This window comes from Rhododendron vialii, chromosome 9a (assembly GCF_030253575.1).
Source record: "Rhododendron vialii isolate Sample 1 chromosome 9a, ASM3025357v1".
Classification (NCBI taxonomy): domain Eukaryota; kingdom Viridiplantae; phylum Streptophyta; class Magnoliopsida; order Ericales; family Ericaceae; genus Rhododendron; species Rhododendron vialii.
This window is the reverse complement of record NC_080565.1, coordinates 27,147,365-27,165,067: the sequence shown is the minus strand read 5'-3', so window position 1 is coordinate 27,165,067 and position 17,703 is coordinate 27,147,365.

Sequence of the window (17,703 nt, the reverse complement as noted above, 5' to 3'; positions counted from 1 at the left end):
GTTATTCCGAAAAGTTTCCAAAAAAGTAATGCAATATTCCCATTTTGCCCTTCTTCTTTTTCTTACCTTAAGGTAGGATTTCAAAAAACATTCTAAAGGGGCAAAATTGAAAAATTAATGCAAAGTATTATGTAGTAACTATTTATACTATATACTATAAGAATGTAGTCACTTAAAATAAAATAAATCTCTCTTCTACATGGGATTTTCTCATGTTTTCATCACACTTTTCACAAAATGTGAAATATATACTTCACTGTGCATGCCCGTGCCTGAAGGCACGGCACAACACGTTTCTGTCATACGCTTGGTGATAGGGGAGAGAGCAAGGGAAAGGGATGTGCTGGTCCTGTAATAATTTGATCACATTGTTACCTAGGGAAAGGGATGTGCTGGTCCTGTCTAGTGATCTAATCAAACAATACCATTCAAACGAAAGAGAAATAAAGTCGACAACAATTAAACTCCCTATTGGAATACTTTTAAGTTACATATGTTAAACTCCTCGTAAAGCTTTTAAAAAGTGTTAAATTCACTTGACCGTGCCCCCAACATTTCCCCTGGTAATGGATACTTCCTGTGGCGTGTCCAGACATATCTCCACGTGTTTTCGTCGTGTCACGTGTTCTCGCAGTGTCGGACCACAAAAAAGGGCTAATTAACTCCCCCTATTTTCACTCTGTCAAACATGAATTTTAAAAAACACAAAGTGAGTATCTTTGAAAGACAAATAACAAAAGTAATAGCTCGCCAAAATTCTCATTTTCAGATACTATAAAGGGAAACTATCTTCTGATGTGTGGTACTCAGTGGAATGACATTAATGGCTCAGACTTCGGAATCATGATAGCTACAAAAAATCAAAATTGAAAACTGATACATACATATTTAGAATAAAAAAAAACAGCATAAGCCCCAAAGTCCGATCATATGAGAGTATGCACGGACTAAAATTAGTATGAAAGTATGCACGAACAAAAATCTATATTATAAACCCCGAACACTGTTTCATGAATTTTCGTGATTTCTTTAACCGGGTCTTTAATTTCTGCTTATTCAATCATGGAATCGTTTGCTACTAATCTACAGGACTTCCGTCCATCATGTGAAATTTTTTACACAATTACATTTATCCAATTGCATTCATCCAATGTCTACACAATTGCATTCATGGTCACGTGGACAATTTTCTATTCTTAAAAAACAATAACGCGGATAAAAAAATTGGTATGGAGTTAAGATATGCAGAAGAGGCTTTTGTCAAGCAACGTTCCAGGATCAAATGGTTAGCTTTAGGAGATAACAATACTAGATTTTTCCACCAAAAAGTATGTGATCACCGAGCTAGGAACACCATCTTGAGTTTACAAAATGGTGACGGTCTAATTTTGGAAGATCCAGCGGCAATTAGATCTGAAATTCTGGGTTACTATGAAGGGTTGCTTGGTACCCGTTTTTGTAATAGAATTGATGCTAAAATCCAACTTCAAAATGCTATGCTTTCTAAAGTTTCTGATGTTCAGAAAGCTGTGTTGATTGCTCCTGTTTCTGAGGCTGAAATTAAGAAGGCTTTGTGGTCTATTAATGGGGATAAATCCCCAGGCCCAGATGGTTATACCTCCCTCTTTTTTCAGAAGAACTGGCAAGTGGTGGGTGCTGATTTGATTGCTGCTATTCAGTCATTCTTTGTGTTCAGTATCATGCCCCCAGCTTGGAATGCTACAGCCATTTCTCTTGTTCCTAAGGTCCATTCTCCTACCTCTATCAAAGACTATAGGCCTATTTCTTGCTGTAATGTAGTGTATAAATGCATTACTAAGGTGTTGGCTAACAGATTACAACCTCTCCTCCCTAGTCTTATCAATCAATCTCAGTCTGCTTTTGTTAAGAACAGATCTATAGTGGATAATGTCTTGCTCATGCAAGAACTAGTCAGGGGCTATCACAGGGATGATGGTGAGCCTAGGAGTGCTATTAAGATTGACTTGATGAAGGCTTATGATTTAGTGGACTGGTCTTTCCTCTTTGACATTATGCACCTAATGGGCTTTCCTTTTGCATTCATTAATTGGGTCAAAAGTTGTGTCTGTTCAGCTAAATATTCTGTTGTTATCAATGGGTCTTTGGAAGGTTATTTTCAAGGTATGAGAGGTTTGAGACAAGGTGACCCTCTGTCTCCTTACCTTTTCCTCTTTGTGATGGAAGCATTTACAGCTCTTCTTCATTCTAGAGTGGAAATGGGTCCTTTTAGTTTCCATCCTAAATGCAGAAGTATAGGCCTGACTCATCTAGTGTTTGCTGATGATCTGTTCATTCTGTGTGGTGCTTCTCAAGACTCTTTCAATCTTATTAACCAATTGTTGATAGATTTTTACTCTTTCTCTGGTCTCAAACCTAACATACACAAGAGCTCTGTATTTTATGCTGGGGTTTCTGAGACTGTCAAGCTGGCTTTGAGTTGCATTCTGCCCATCCCTGAAGCTCACCTCCCTGTCAAGTACCTTGGGGTTCCTCTCATATCTTCTCGATTAAAGGCTGCTGACTGTTTGATTCTTAAGGAGAAAATTCTGAAACGGATTCAGGGGTGGTCAAATAGGCCAGTTTCATATGGAGGTAGAGCACAGCTCATACAATCAGTGCTCTTTTCTGTTCAAGTATACTGGAGCTCCATCTTTGTTATTCCTAGCAAAACTATCAAAGAAATTGAGAGTACTCTGATGGCTTTCCTTTGGTCAGGTTCAGAGATGAAGTCCTCTGCTGCCAAGGTTAAATGGGACCATGTTTGCAGCCCTAAGAAGGAGGGTGGTCTTGGTTTTAGGAGGATAAAGGAATGGAATAAAGCCACAATGCTTAGACACCTTTGGGCCATTTGCAATAAAGCTGACTCTCTCTGGGTGAAATGGATACATACTTATATTATAAAAGGTCAATGTTTTTGGTCCATGGACATCCCGAGTGATGCCTCATGGACAATGAGAAAGGTGTTGAATCTTAGGAGTTTAGGTCAAACCCTCATCAAGTATCAGATTGGGAATGGTCAGAATACTCACTTATGGTTGGATAATTGGCACCCTCTTGGTCCCATTTTTAAAAGATTTGGTGCGAGTGTTGTGTACAATCTTGGCAGGACTTGGTCGGCAAAGGTTTCCTCTATTATTCACAATGGGGCTTGGAGATGGCCTAGGCAAAGGAATAGGGTTACTCAATTTATAGTTGCTCACACCCCTCCAGATTTTCAGCCTAACTGCTTACAAGAAGATTCAGTTGTGTGGCTCCCTCATCCCAATGGCTTTTCAGTTTTCTCTGCATGGGAAGCTATCAGGGTAAAACTCCCAGTACAGGATTGGGCTCAGGTGGTTTGGTATAAACAAAATGTCCCTAAGTGGTCCTTCATTGTGTGGTTGGCTGTTCAACAAAAGTTGAACACTAAAGATAGACTTTTGAGGTGGGGGATGACTGTGGAAGGTGACTGCAGTTTTTGTTCCAATGGCCAGGAAACTCATCATCACCTCTTTTTTCAGTGCCCTTTGTCTCTCTCGGTGTGGGATAGAATGTGGAGAAGGTCTTCAAGCGATCAAATGCCCTCTACCTTGCCGGAAGTCATTGTTTGGTATATCCAGTATGTGAAAGGAACTAGCTTTAGAAGTTTGCTTCTGAAAACTGTTTTAGCTGCAACGGTGTATAATCTTTGGTTAGAAAGGAATCAACGGGTGTTTAATCAGAATGCCTCAACTCAAGATCAGATTATACGTCGAACTTTTTCCTGTGTTCAAGAATCTTTGTGTTTGAAGAGGGGTCTTGACCGAACTCAGCTGAACAGAGACCTTTGCAATAGTTGGGGACTTACATATAGGATTTTTGATGTATAGATTTCTTTCTAGTTTTTCTTGCTCATTTTCAGTTGGCATTAGGTCTGTTTTTTCTGATGTATAGTTGCCTTGTTCTTTACGGGGGAATGCCCCTTCAAGCTTGTAGTTGGGTTTGCGCTTTTAATAGAAAGTACTTATCAAAAAAAAAATAAAAATTACGTAAGTGTTTTTGGTGTTTTGAGGTGACAAAATTTCCTTCCGCAACATGCACGATCTCACACAGCATGGTTCTTTCGCCTTTTCGTTGCTTCCTTCTCTGCATGATCGGTCATTGTCATGATTTATATTCATGTTAGTATTCTCATGATTTATCCTAAGAAAAAGATAGAGCTAGGATGAATTAACAAAGAAAATATAAACTACTTAGAAAAAAACAAACTAACTAACTGAAGTTAAAAAAACAAAGTGATACAGTACTAACCTTTTACCGGAGAGAAAGAGATAAAATTATTAGAGCATCCGCAATGGTACTAATCAAAATCAATAATCAAAATGTGTCACGTCAGCATTTGATTATCTATTTAGTTCATAATCAAACTTAACAACCTCTACCTCCACATTGGTTATTTTTGCATCCCTAACAAAAAAAAACCCCACAATACACAATGCATATTTGTCCAATCGCAAATGAGTTTTAATCACGCACCCGATCACACCAAATTATTCGTTTCGATGAGACGATTCCAAGATGAGGTGTTTTTGAGTTATTGAGTTTAATTGTTGAGTTTGGTTATTGAGTTTTGGTTATTAGTAAAAGTTGTTAAGTTTGGTTATGGAATGAGTGGAATTTGGTTATTTACTAAAAGACTTGTAACTTTGGTTATTACAATGTGGGGTGTTTTTTGAGCATTATTGTTAAATTTGCTTATTCAAATCTATTTGCTTATTACAATGCGGATGCTCTTAGTGCATGACAGAGAGAGAAAGAGAGAGGGGGGATCCTACTTGGTAAATCGCCTTATCCTACATTGACATCGGTTTATCCGATACTTTCATAAGCTATTGTGCATCATATGGGTTCCATCGTAATCAACCAGTCAACCCGTAGGGGAGGAAAGATTTGCGGAGGGTGGTTTAATTAAGCGCACAGCCTTTAGAAATACCGGGCCTGAGCTAGGTATAGGCTCGCTTGTTCTTGTTTCGGGCCGATTTATGGGGGGGGGGGGGGGGGGAGGAAATGGACAGCAAAGAAAAGGGATACCAATAGAAATGGAAAGGCATATATATATATATATATATATATAGTAACAGCAATTGGAAATATAGCAACACAATATCTTAAGGTTGGCTACCTTCCATAAGTAAGAAGAAAAAATCTATATATAATCAAAAATGCTACTTGCACAACCGTTGTGTTGGTTGTGTGCGTAATTCTGACAGTCCAGATATATTTGGACGGTCTAGATTTAAAAAAAACCCTTTCAAGAAAAAGTTGAACTTTTATGGGGAAGAGTTTGAACGAATCCTGATCATTTATTACAGCAATGGACGGCTAGAGATTAGTTGTGTGTTGTGTTTTACACAATCGTTGTGTGTTGTGTTTTACACAACCGTTGTGTGTGTAACACTTTTGATATATAATTGCTACCTTTCATAATCTCCCTAATTTACCTTCCATTTAACAGTTTTAAAAAGATTCCTCCCTTTGGGGCTCCATCTAGGCACGGGTAATCGGAAAAATCACATAAATTCCCCAATTTAGGCACGGGCTCCATCTATAATTAATTCCCCAATTTACACCAATAATATTGATTTTGAGTGGGAATTTTATTTGAAATTCCTTCATCCCTCACTAAAATGTCACTTAAATATAATGTATTTATCAAAATGTCATGTTGTAAGATCCAACAGCTGTAACGTATTGAAAACTCAATCCAATGGCCAAAAAGGTGCTTTTTGTTTGTATGTGTACATAAATTTTGGAATATTCCTAAAGATACCCGTCCTGTTTTATAATATTTACCAAAATGTCATGTTGTAAGATCCAACAGCTGTAACGTATTGAAAACTCAATCCAATGGCCAAAAAGGTGCTTTTGTTTGTATGTGTACATAAATTTTGGAATATTCCTAAAGATACCCGTCCTGTTTTATAATATAGATTTTACTTGAAAAGGAAACTAAGTTCAATCAATAACATAATAAAATACTCCCTCAAGCCTATCGCTTTTCTTCATTTCATTGTTTTTTATTGGTGTGGAATTTTCTTACGTAATTATTTTGCTAGAAAAGAGAGTAAATTCCAAAAGCCATGCATATTTGCTGATCCACTGAAGTATAGGACAACAAGAAAAAAGTTATCACTGATGTTTTTTTTTTTCCTCATTCCCGTGCATCAAATGGGCAAGACGCTAGTGTTCACTCAAATAGTTGATTTTCCAATGAGGACCCAACAAAATGAGATCGATCGGGAAATATATAAGATGGCATCAATGTATATAAGGAGAGTGAACATTACATTAAACCCTTCCAAAGTTTCCAAATTATAATCAAGAAATGAGGGTGATATTTGAGGGGGTTGTATGAAGTTTGAAGGTTTGAAATTTGCTTAATTAAAGAAGAGAGGAGGAGATTGAAGATGGAGGGCAGTGGGGCAAGCAGACTTTGTGTTCAAAATCGGTAATGGAGGCCAGGCCAGGGGATCTGTCATGTGTGGTTTGACAGCTAGTTTGCTGATGGGGCTCCAGAGGATGCATGTGTGGGATTGATTTCTTCATTCTTAAAACAACTTAAAATAGTACTATTAAATACCAAAAAGAACTTTAAATAGTAGTACTATTCATCATGATAATTCTGCGGCTTATTATTTCACCCCAAAACAAAAAATATACTAGTAGTTCATAATCTGAGGTTGCTTTAATAACCATTTTTTAATAACTAGATATTCGGACTAGTTTACATGCACCTCGATTAATTTTGGGGGACCATAAAGCTACCATTCACTAGCGGACACTCCATTTAAGATCGAATTTACTCCATATGAATTGGCCCCGCAAATTATTATGCGTTTCCACAACTACTTATGGCTGTGAAATTAAGGAGTGAGAGCTCCAATGAGTAAAATAAAAGTATCAATGCTAATTTCCTTGTGGGTATATTTTACAAGGAAAATATATGGCCTTCTTAGTGCACAAATGCCAATTACTAATTATGGGTGTTTCCACTAAGTAATAAGTTGTTGACAACAATATTTTGATTTTGTCTTTATTTAATTTTTTTCGCGTATATTAGTTTTGCACCAAACTTTAATGTATTAAGTATTCGTCTCGACGAGAGGAATCGAAAAAGTAAAAAATTATGACTTTTGCACAAGTATTTAATTTGAGAAATATTCAAGAAAAGTAAAAAAAAATTTAGGTTTTCGGGCTTTTTCTTGGATATTAACAACCACAAAACACTGCAAGTAATAACCCATATTAGAAAAGAAACAAAAAAAATTGAAAGAAAGCCCAGTGTAGAAGAGAAATCATTTTGTAGCGTGTAAGAGTGACCCAACTGGATTAACTTATTTAGATAATAATAAAATTTCTTGTTCTTACCTTTAATCTTTTATGGTCTTTTTGTTACATACTTCTATATTGGATGTTGCTTGCATCAAGTGATGATAATTTAATTGGCAGATAAAAGTCGAAATCATTCTTGAAAAATATAAAATAAATTAAAAGGAGTAAATGTGTTTTAAACTTTTCTTGTGTAAGATTGTTGGCCCTACATTTAAACACTAGTGGTTCCCTTCTCTTGTACATATTTTTTCCAGTAGCTAGGCAAATAGACGATGGAAGGATTTTCGATGTCATTAAGAGCATCTCCAATGGCCTAGTCTCTTCCCCCTTTCTCGCCACTTCCGACGAGGCAGCGCTCAAAACCCTTGCCCAACAGCCTCGCCTCCCTCCTCGTCAAAGCCCCATACGCTACAGTACCTCGCCACCACAGCCGAGGTACGGGGAGCTCGCTTCGTCTCTCTCTCTCTCTCTGGTGGTGTTGTGTACGTTCAACCAAAAACGAGAGAAGAAGTCGACGACGGCACCAAAAACGAGAGAAGAAGTCGACGACGACTGAGGACGGTAATTTCTTCTGGGTTATATTTTTGTAGCATCGATTTCGACGACTGCAATTTTTTGGGTTTCGATTTGTTTTGGGTTGAATCGATTTCGACGCTGGCGTTGAATCGGAGTTGATGTTTCGATTTTTTGGATGTGTATGTGTACGTATATACCTGTGTTGAATCGACTGATTTCTTCTGGGTTGAAAAACAAGTGTATGTATATACCTGTGTGTGTATAACTGTATATATTGTGTTTTCTCTTGACGGAAAAAAATAGTTTTGGGATTATTGGAGAGCCTGAATACATAGTCTGTTGGTTGGTGCATCCATTTGGTGGCTAGACAAAGAGCAAATTTGCACTTTTTCTAACCAAATTTGCTTAGAATTGCATTTGAGGCTATTGGAGATGCTCTAATGTTTCGGAAATTCTAATCGCAAGGAAGATTTGCAGGGAACCACGTAAAGAAAAACTTGTTTGAGCCTATTTCGGATCTCACAAAAATCTAGAAAAATATATATAAATTTTTTAATATTATTTTATGGGGTCCTGTAAAAAATCAGCTCTAACAGACATCGGTAAGTATTACTTTTGGATTCGTAGGGCGAAACTGCTCAGTTCGCCCCTATGAATCCAAAAGTAATACTTACCGATGTTCGTTGGAGCTTATTTTTTATAGAGCCTCATAAAATTATTCGTAGGGCGAAATTGCTCAGTTTTCCCCTATGAATCTAAAAGTAATACTTACCGATGTCCGTTGGAGCTTATTTTTTATAAAGTCCCATAAAATAATATTCAAAAATTTATAGATATTTTTCTAAATTTTTGTGGGATTCAGAATAGGCGCAAACGTGTTTTTCTTTGTGTGGTTCCTTACGAATAGTAGGGCGATTGGGTCAAAAGTCAAATGTTGAAGTATTGCAATAAGAATAAGGTAATCGCTAATTAGAATCACCCTGGGTGGTAGGGAAGATGGAAATGGATTACTCTCATTGGGTTTGGCTCTCATGTGATCACAGATTCAAAGCATGCTGACACTCCCTCGCTCCCATTTGAATCCCATGATCTGCTTGTTGCATTCTTCGACCTCAGGTGGGTGGTGCGTACACCTACAGGTTTCGGATCTCTTTCGCGAGCTCCCGTCACGGATTTGAATTCTCTATGATCACGCCTAAGCGAAGGTTGCTACGTCCGATAGCCTCCTCCTCCACGTTTTTCATTAGAAAAAGAAGAAAAAGAAGAAAAAGAAAAGAAAAGAAAAGGTAATCTCACCAAAGCATTTTCCACGCCATTAATGTTTTGATAGGGTCAATTGTGGAATCATTGCGATAAGGTAATCAAATGCACCATTTCAATAACCTAATCAAATATACTATGATAAACTTCAAAATTCTTCATGAGAAGACATTAGATTCCAATGTCCAAGTCCAACAATAATTGATGTCCACCAAGTATAAATGCTACTAACGTTGTAATGCTACTAAGGCGTTTCCACCGATCAATAAGTAATGCACAATTTCTTTTTGTTCAAAAATGTCAAGTTGTTTCCACTAACTCTTAAATTGTAGATGGTATATGGGCGAGTCTAAAAAAAAATTAGAGGAAAAAATGAAAAAGAAGAAGTTGTGAATTAGCGTGAATAATATGACAAAAAGTAATAACTTATAGTCCAAATTTTTTTTAGTGAAAACGCATCATAGCCTTTGCCAATAAGAGGGCCCTACCAGCCATACAAACCACTCTCCATAACAATAGCCTAAGGTAATAACCAACAGGTTTAGTTAACTGGACATGAGAAAATAATTAAAGAGTTTGTCTTTCAAGAGGTCTTAAGTTCAAATTTCACGAAGGTCAAACGTTATGAATCTTGGAGCCACTTGAGGTTTGCTTAGCTGTTAAGCTGGCTCGGACATCCGATAATATTATAAATAAAAAAAATAACAATAGCCCATGACGTTCAATATATGCTGCCATCTGTCTAATTTGTCTCTAAAGTCTGGTTTGCTTCAATAATACCCGTGGAAGATTACCTTATAAGGTGATGTAATCAAGTATTGCAATACTTATTTTTCAATAATATAGATATACCAAGTATACGAGAAATTTTTCAGTGCCGGGTGGGCACGGCTACGTGGTGTCCGTGCGCGCATCTCGGCGGCCCAAATTTGTTTGGGTAAATTTTTAGTGCAAAATACCAAAACACCTCTTCAAACCTAAATGTATTTGGACCGTCCAAAACACGTTTGGACAGCCGAGATGCGCGCATGGACAAAACTTGCTTAATTAAGTCATAACCCAACTTGTCCTTGTGACAAGATGTTTTCCACTACCATTGAAAGGAACATATCCCTTTCATACCCCTCCAAACTCTAATTTTATAACATCACGACTCGAGTGTACATAGGGGCGGTCCAATCCGGATTGGGATGCTACGAAGCGTCTTCCCTGCAAAGCAAGTATTGAGCAGTCAATTTGGCCATTTATCTCAGAACATCCTTCAAGAGGCTTAAGGCTTTATTGAATATGAGGATTTTCTATATCTTATTGATATGATTTCTCTCACATATAATGATACGAATTGCAAAGAATTCATTTTGAAGATTTATGACAAAAAATTGAATCTACCATTACTGGGTGATATGAATGTCTGAACAAGAAATTTTTTCATGTATTCGAGATTATTCAACTCTTGAAAATGAGGAACGAGCTTGTGTTATTTTGATTGCTCACCACTTCGCCAATTCATTCAATTTTTATCAAACAAAGGGAGCGATTGAAGCAATGTAAAAAAAAGGTTGTGATTTAAAAAGACTTTTTATAAAAGCCTGCGCGATTAAAGAAACAAAATTCTATAGTTTTTTGTTTGGCGAAAAACAAAAATGGAGCCTCTCCAAATCAGGTGGCCTTAGGCAAAGGCCTCAATGGCCTAACCAACCATTGGGCCGCCTCTCTCTGCAACAATGATCGGAACCTTTTATCTCATAGACTCTACAAAGAAGAACATGTCTGCAAAAACTCAGTTTGACAAAAGATCGATAGACACTTTCACAAATTGTATATTCTTTTTGTTAACAAATTTCAGACACATAAACAAAGAAAACCAAACTGGCTCGTTGATGCATAAGGAAATTTTAAAACATATTATTAAAGTTTAAGAAATACTCCATTATATTTAGTTTTTATTGTTTTGATTTTACGGATTTTGTTAGGAAGTCTTGAAATAAGTATTCTAGAGTACGTAGTTTCCTTTTTAAGTTTTGTTTGGTGAAGAAGACTAGTTAGTTCTAACTTTACAGTTTTCTTTTTATTCATTTCCTAGTTTGTAAGGTTTCTTTTTTTTATAAATAAATTATGTTGTAAGCCATAGGGCAATTTATTTGATTTTTAAAATAAGAAGAAAACAAAGAGGCAAGAACTTCCTCTACATTATAATTAAATTGTGAGACGGTTTTCGTGTTTGTTTATACTTTTTCAATGAAGTTTGGTAGGGGTACATAAAACCCATCCATTAAAGTAAACATGAAAGGAGAATGGATGGTTCAGATTCACAGCAGACCGTCCATTCTCCTTTTATGTTCACTTTCAAGAATGGATTTCATGCATGCACCCTACTATTTGTGTTTTTCAATACGCTTCCCTGCGTCACTCTTGTGACTTTTCTTCCTTTTTGCCCGAGCAATTCAATCACTTTGGAAGACGGGGACCGTTGATACTATGCTAATCTTTGCGAATTCTCAAAAAAGTGAGGGGGGAAAAAAAATGGATATCCGTATCAGACACGGCACAAAAGACTTGAGTTTACATTTCCTCCATCGAAGATGCTCTATGACGATCAGTTGAGATAAAATGGGAATAAATTCGAAAACGTCTTCATCTTTTACTATTACTTTCACAAGTTTATATACTACTACTATTTCTGGATTCCTGATTATTCCGTTACATTACAAATATAAGAAAAGAAAAAACATTATTCGACTTTCTTTTTTCTGTGGGTACTTTTTAAATGAAAAAAAAGAAAAGAAAATTGGCTGGATGCAGATTGTTTTCCAATTGTAGGCAAAGGTCACCAGATTCCTTAAAACAAAGGGGGAATATATATTTGTAATTGTAATAATAAGGTCCGTAGACCGTTGTGATGGAAACAAGAAAAGAATATGTAAAGCAAAGACTCAATTTTTTTTTTATAAGTTAGATGTCTGGACCGGTTTACGCGCATATCTTGACAAATGAAGACCAATTCTACCGCCAACTTGCATTGGTGGTGGTGGTGTCCCAATTATAGGTAGAGTAAAACTCTATATGAACGGGTCCTGGAGAGCAAAGAATCATTGACTGATTCGTCTTTGTATATATTTTGTGTTCTGCTAAGGATTCTTGGAAAAAAAAAGTACGTTTGCAATTTTTAAATTTAAAAATGGGCTTACTGAAATAATTTTTTGTGCAATAATTTTTGAACGGTACAAAAAAATTATTTTTGTAAATACATTATTTTTAAATTTAAAATTTTTAAATAAGTACTAATTTTTTAAGAATTCTCGGTGGAACATAGCCAAAGTAGCCCGTAGTTCCTTGCTGTTCGATCTACAGGCTTTTTTTTTTTGCCTTGGTTAAATTGTTGTAATGACGGAGAATTCTCTCTTCACTTTTATTCTTTCTAATAATAAAGCTCAGTTATAAAACAAAAAGAAAAAAAAAATTTAACGGCAGAGCCATGAATAGTTGTTTATGGAGCCAATCGCGAAAGGACAGTCTTGGTTTAAATGAAACTTTTCCGAAGAGTTTAAAGAGTTTAACTCTTCTCCGAAAAAGCTCTTCCCGAATTTTTTTTATTTAAATCTGGATCGTACAGAGCCGAAACGGACGGAGCCGTGAATAACTTTTCCATGGCGGAGCCATAAATAAATTTCTCTCAACAAAAACAAAACTCAACAAACCAAAAAATAAAAGGTCAACCTAGATCTAGCATCTAATCGATTGTCTAGGTATTTGTTGTATTTTTATCTTTAACTAGCACTTTATCTTTTTTGAGACTACTGATTCTAGGTATGAATAACAACAGATTGCGAGTGTCGCTATTTGCGTCAGGCTCGACGTCTGGGTCTGGGTGAAAGCTTCCGACTGCCTTATGTTTTTCTCGTTCTATAGTTGCTAGATGGTTAGTTTGGCTTTTACCAAGATATTAGTAATAAACTCTGTTATATAAGTACCGTTTGACTATTATTGATATAATCTTTCCCATCTTGTCCAAAAAAGAAAAAAAAAACACCTACATCTCACGTGGTGGATTGGATTAATATCCTATCCGCCAAAAAGCATACTTATTATTTTGGTGATTTTATCGTTCGTTAAACGTTAAACGGGCCAAGTGTATGAATAACGTTAAAAAAAATTATCTTGATCCTGTATTTTCCACCACATGCTTTCCACAAAATCATTATTTTGATAAAAATAGGTGATCATTTTGTAAAATAAAAATATTGAATCTCATAAGGAGAGTGGGGTAAAGTCGTGCTACAATGGTTACAATTTAACAACGGGGGAGCTATAGGGGGCCGGAAGGGGCCCCGATCCCACCAATTGTTTTCAGAGTATCGTTTGCATAATTTAAAATTGCAACCATAATTATAAAGTAAGAACAATTTTTATTCTGAGCGCACTAAATAAAGGTGAAGATAGTATGCGATAATTAACTTCATGACATTGAATGATATGATAGCAATAATACTCTGAGAGTAATAACTTAAGTTATCAAAACTATTCCGTAAAAACCTGCGAGATTGGATTTAGTCTTGAAAACCATCGAACCAAACTTTCTTCCCTGGTTGGGCCTCTCCAACTTCGATTCCTGACTCCGCCACTGCAATTCAGTTCAAAACAATAACTGCAGCCAATCCTATTCCTTTATCAACCATCCAAATCAAGTCATACTTGGCTAATGCTTCCCATATGGGAAGTGATGGACTGGGCCTGTGCAATTTGGTTTTAGAGGGCCTACTGCGAGCCCAATGTCATAACTCGGCCCATTTAACTTGTAGGTCCATGTAAGCAGATCATCTCGCGACAAAACTCTGCTCTGATTTGATAACCTTAGTTGCAAATTTTTGTTTTTCATTACTCCTATATTTTTTTTTCTTTTGAAAGGAAAGAGTGAAATCATGTAACTACGATTATCAAGTTAAACTGAGATTTTTCGTAGTAAGTGACGTGTAAAGACCTGCCTAATGGTGAAAATAGAAGCAGTGCCGGCCCCGACATTTGGATTGCCCAAGCCCGACCTTCCGCTTCGTTGCCCACTCGAAAATTATAATCGCAAGGAAGATTTGCAGGGAACCACGCAAGGAAAAATGCGTTTAGGCTCATTCCGGGTCTCACAAAAATCTAGAAAAATATCCAATTTTTTTTGAATATTATTCTATGGGGCCCTGTAAAAAATCGGCTCCAAGCGATATCGATCGGTAAGTATTACTTTTGGATTCGTTGGAGCAAAACTGCTCAATTCGCCCATATGAATTCAAAAGTAACACTTACTAATGTCCGTTGGAGCTGATTTTTTATAGGCCCCATAAAATAATATTAAAAAATTTATGGATATTTTTCTAAATTTTTGTGGGACTTAGAATGGGCCCAAACGAGTTTTTCCTTATGTGGTTGTCTGCAAATCTTTATTGCGAATAACAGGGCTCGTTGCCCACTAGTGTTAAGTATAAAAAAAAGACATACAAGCAACAACAAAAAAAGGACAAAAACAAAATTTTATTGTTCATTTAGCTTGAATTACATTATCCGTCCCTTCTCGTTTTGGCTATAGTGTTTCTTTTATTTTTTTCTTCTTATCTGATAGCCCTCCTAATTTCTCTCTTAATAATTTGCCCTCCTAATTTTTTTTATCTGTTATTTACCCCAGGTGTGTAAAAACCTCTCTTTTACCCTCCTAATTTTCTCAAATATCATAATTTTTTAAAGTAGGTGGAAACCATACATATTTACTTTTTTTCAAAAATTTGTACAAAATTTTTTAGATGATGCCCTTAAATATATTTTTTGCTGGATTTCTATTTTTTTTTTTTGTATACATAAAATTTTTTTTTTTGTTGCCCCTTGCCGGGGTTGCCCGAGCCGGCCGGCTTGCGGGGCTTACCCCCGGCCGGCCCAGAATAGAAGGCATCATGGACAACAAACCGAAATTCCATGGTTCAGGTAGGGGCTTATGTGGACATAGGAAAGATTCCGTTCTCTAAATTTTGAACTCCCTCTTTTTCAATTGAAATGTTTCGGTTGGCTACCATCCAAAACGGCAGATTTTTTGGTCACCTCTCAAATTTTATGTACTCAAATTTCAAAGTACTCTTGAACCAATCAGTGTATTTCAACGTTGAATCATAATTAACGGACGAAAATACATGCATTGAAATAGGATACATAGGAATTTTGAAAACAAAGAATTTGAACTCTTTGGGTTAAAGTGTAGTTATGTAGGTAGGTTAGAAGTCTCTATCCTCCTTTAAGGCTGGTGCAAAATCACCTAAGCAAGCACCCTTCTGATAATTACCCAAGACTAGTATTGTTCTAGTGATATGAAAACAACTAGGACATACTATTAGTCTATTATGTCTCTAGTGGCTTCTAAAAGCACGATTGGACGTTCAAAAAAACAGAGAGCATGGTTTAACTTCAAGCTGCTTTTGGAAGCCTATTATTGTCTCAATTATTTGTTGGATCATCATGCCTCCTGCCATTCAAAGCAATCTGTGTTTTTTTCCCCTGTTTTTTTTTTCTTTCTTATGGCAAATCAATCTTGTTGGACTCGTTTGTTTATCCGAAGATAAACGGATGAGATGTATGGAGGGTGGATATTATATCTTACGGATTTGCCGTCTAGCCCCACCCACCAGATTAGGAAGAGGATTACTCATCCGTCTGAAATCCAAATATTACATATATCCACCCATAGGGAGATGTTTTAATACCCACCCCACCCTCTAGGAATACATATTCACGCCCTTATCCCCGCTTCTTTATTAACAAAAATGTCATTTTCCTCTCTACATGATCACCCGCGCGTCCTCTATTATATATCCACCCGAATCAACTACAAAACAAACCAAGCAGCATGTACATATGCATGCAACATATCCCTCCTTCTATAATACCCTTAACAAACCATCTATCCTCATCTCTCCTTCTAGCATACCTCTCCTCCCACCAAAACCACAATGCTATACACATCTCCTAAAACTCATGCTACTAACAAATGGCTCGTAAATGAATAAGAAAGTAAAAGTGAAAGAAAAAAGTATAATTCACTACGTCCTATAGTTCATACAATAGTTCTTATCATGTTAATACAATTAAAGAGGTTAATAAGAGAAAACTTATCGTGCAATTTTCTTAAAAAAATTATCATTTAGGCTCCGTTTGTTTGGGCGTAAAATGTTTTCCGGTAAAATGTTTTACCTATTTTCCGGTGTTTGGTTGTGTAAAAAATGAGAAAAACATTTTACCTGTAAAATATTTTCCATTAATTGGATGAAAATGACTTACCCTTAAATCTTCCGTTAGTTATTTTCTAAAATGAACTCACTGCCTTCTACTGCAATTTTCATTTTTCACTGCTCAGTTTCATCGATTATCAATTTTGACCCACGTTCAATTCCAATATTCTCAGATCTCTCCACCATTTAGGCCCCTCTTGTCTCTCTACACTTTTTTGTCGATTTCTGAAAATATTTTTCAAATGCCAACCGAACACCGGAAAATAAAAGTTTGAAATTTATTTTCTGAAAAAACATTTTATATTGAAACAAACAGAGCCTTAGTTTGTAATTTTAGTACTAGAAGCCAACCATATCTTCCGCCTTATACTAATTCTCAATAAATTATTCAATCTTTTGATATGCTTCACATATTCCTCGATATTCAAGAAATAGTTACACCATGAAGTCATCATGTCTGACACATGTGGTGCATTAATGTGTCACATCAAATTTAGCTAACTTGATGAGCTTTCTTCCACATCGAACGAGCAATTCAATTGCATAACTAACTCCATCCAGACGAGCCAAATACCGCTATCTGTTTCTCTATCTCACTAATTTATTTCAGGCAGCATTGACGTTTGTAGTAATTGAAAAAACATCATATGTCGGCAAAAAGAAAAAGAAAAAGAAAAGCTTTTTTTAATTTTTTTTGAACCGTACGTTCTCTCAACCACATCAAATACTTGCACCCAAAGAAAACAGCAAAACCAAAAATCCACGCGGTCCACGTAAGGGCCCATTAAACAAGCATATCTGGGCCACTACTAATTACGAAGGCCCGCTGACCACTGTAAAATGGTGTTGTGTGTTGGTTGGGCCACATAACGTGTGAGTACGTGTGTAATTGGTGTGTAGTAAGTAAGTGTGTGTGGGGCGGGGGGTGTTTGTGTTGAAATGGGGATGGTTGCGAAGCAGCACCTTGCAAAGAGGATGCAGAGTGGTCGATTCAGCCGTTCATTTCGGCAATTGACGGTTCAGATCTTAATTGAGTAATAAACGGTTTATATTTGTATGCGCTGAGATTCAATTCGAGCCGTTCATGCCGAGATGAATGGCTGAATCGACCACTCGGCACCGTTTTTGCATAGATGTTGCCGAGCAACATCCCCGTGTCCGCAAGTTGGGTGTGATCCTAGAATTATTGATAAACCAAACATAACAAGGCGCAAGACAGTCTTCTCTCATGTGCCAACGAATATTTCCATAGGCATCGACCATGCACTAATGGAGAACAAATCGGCGCACTGGTTTCACT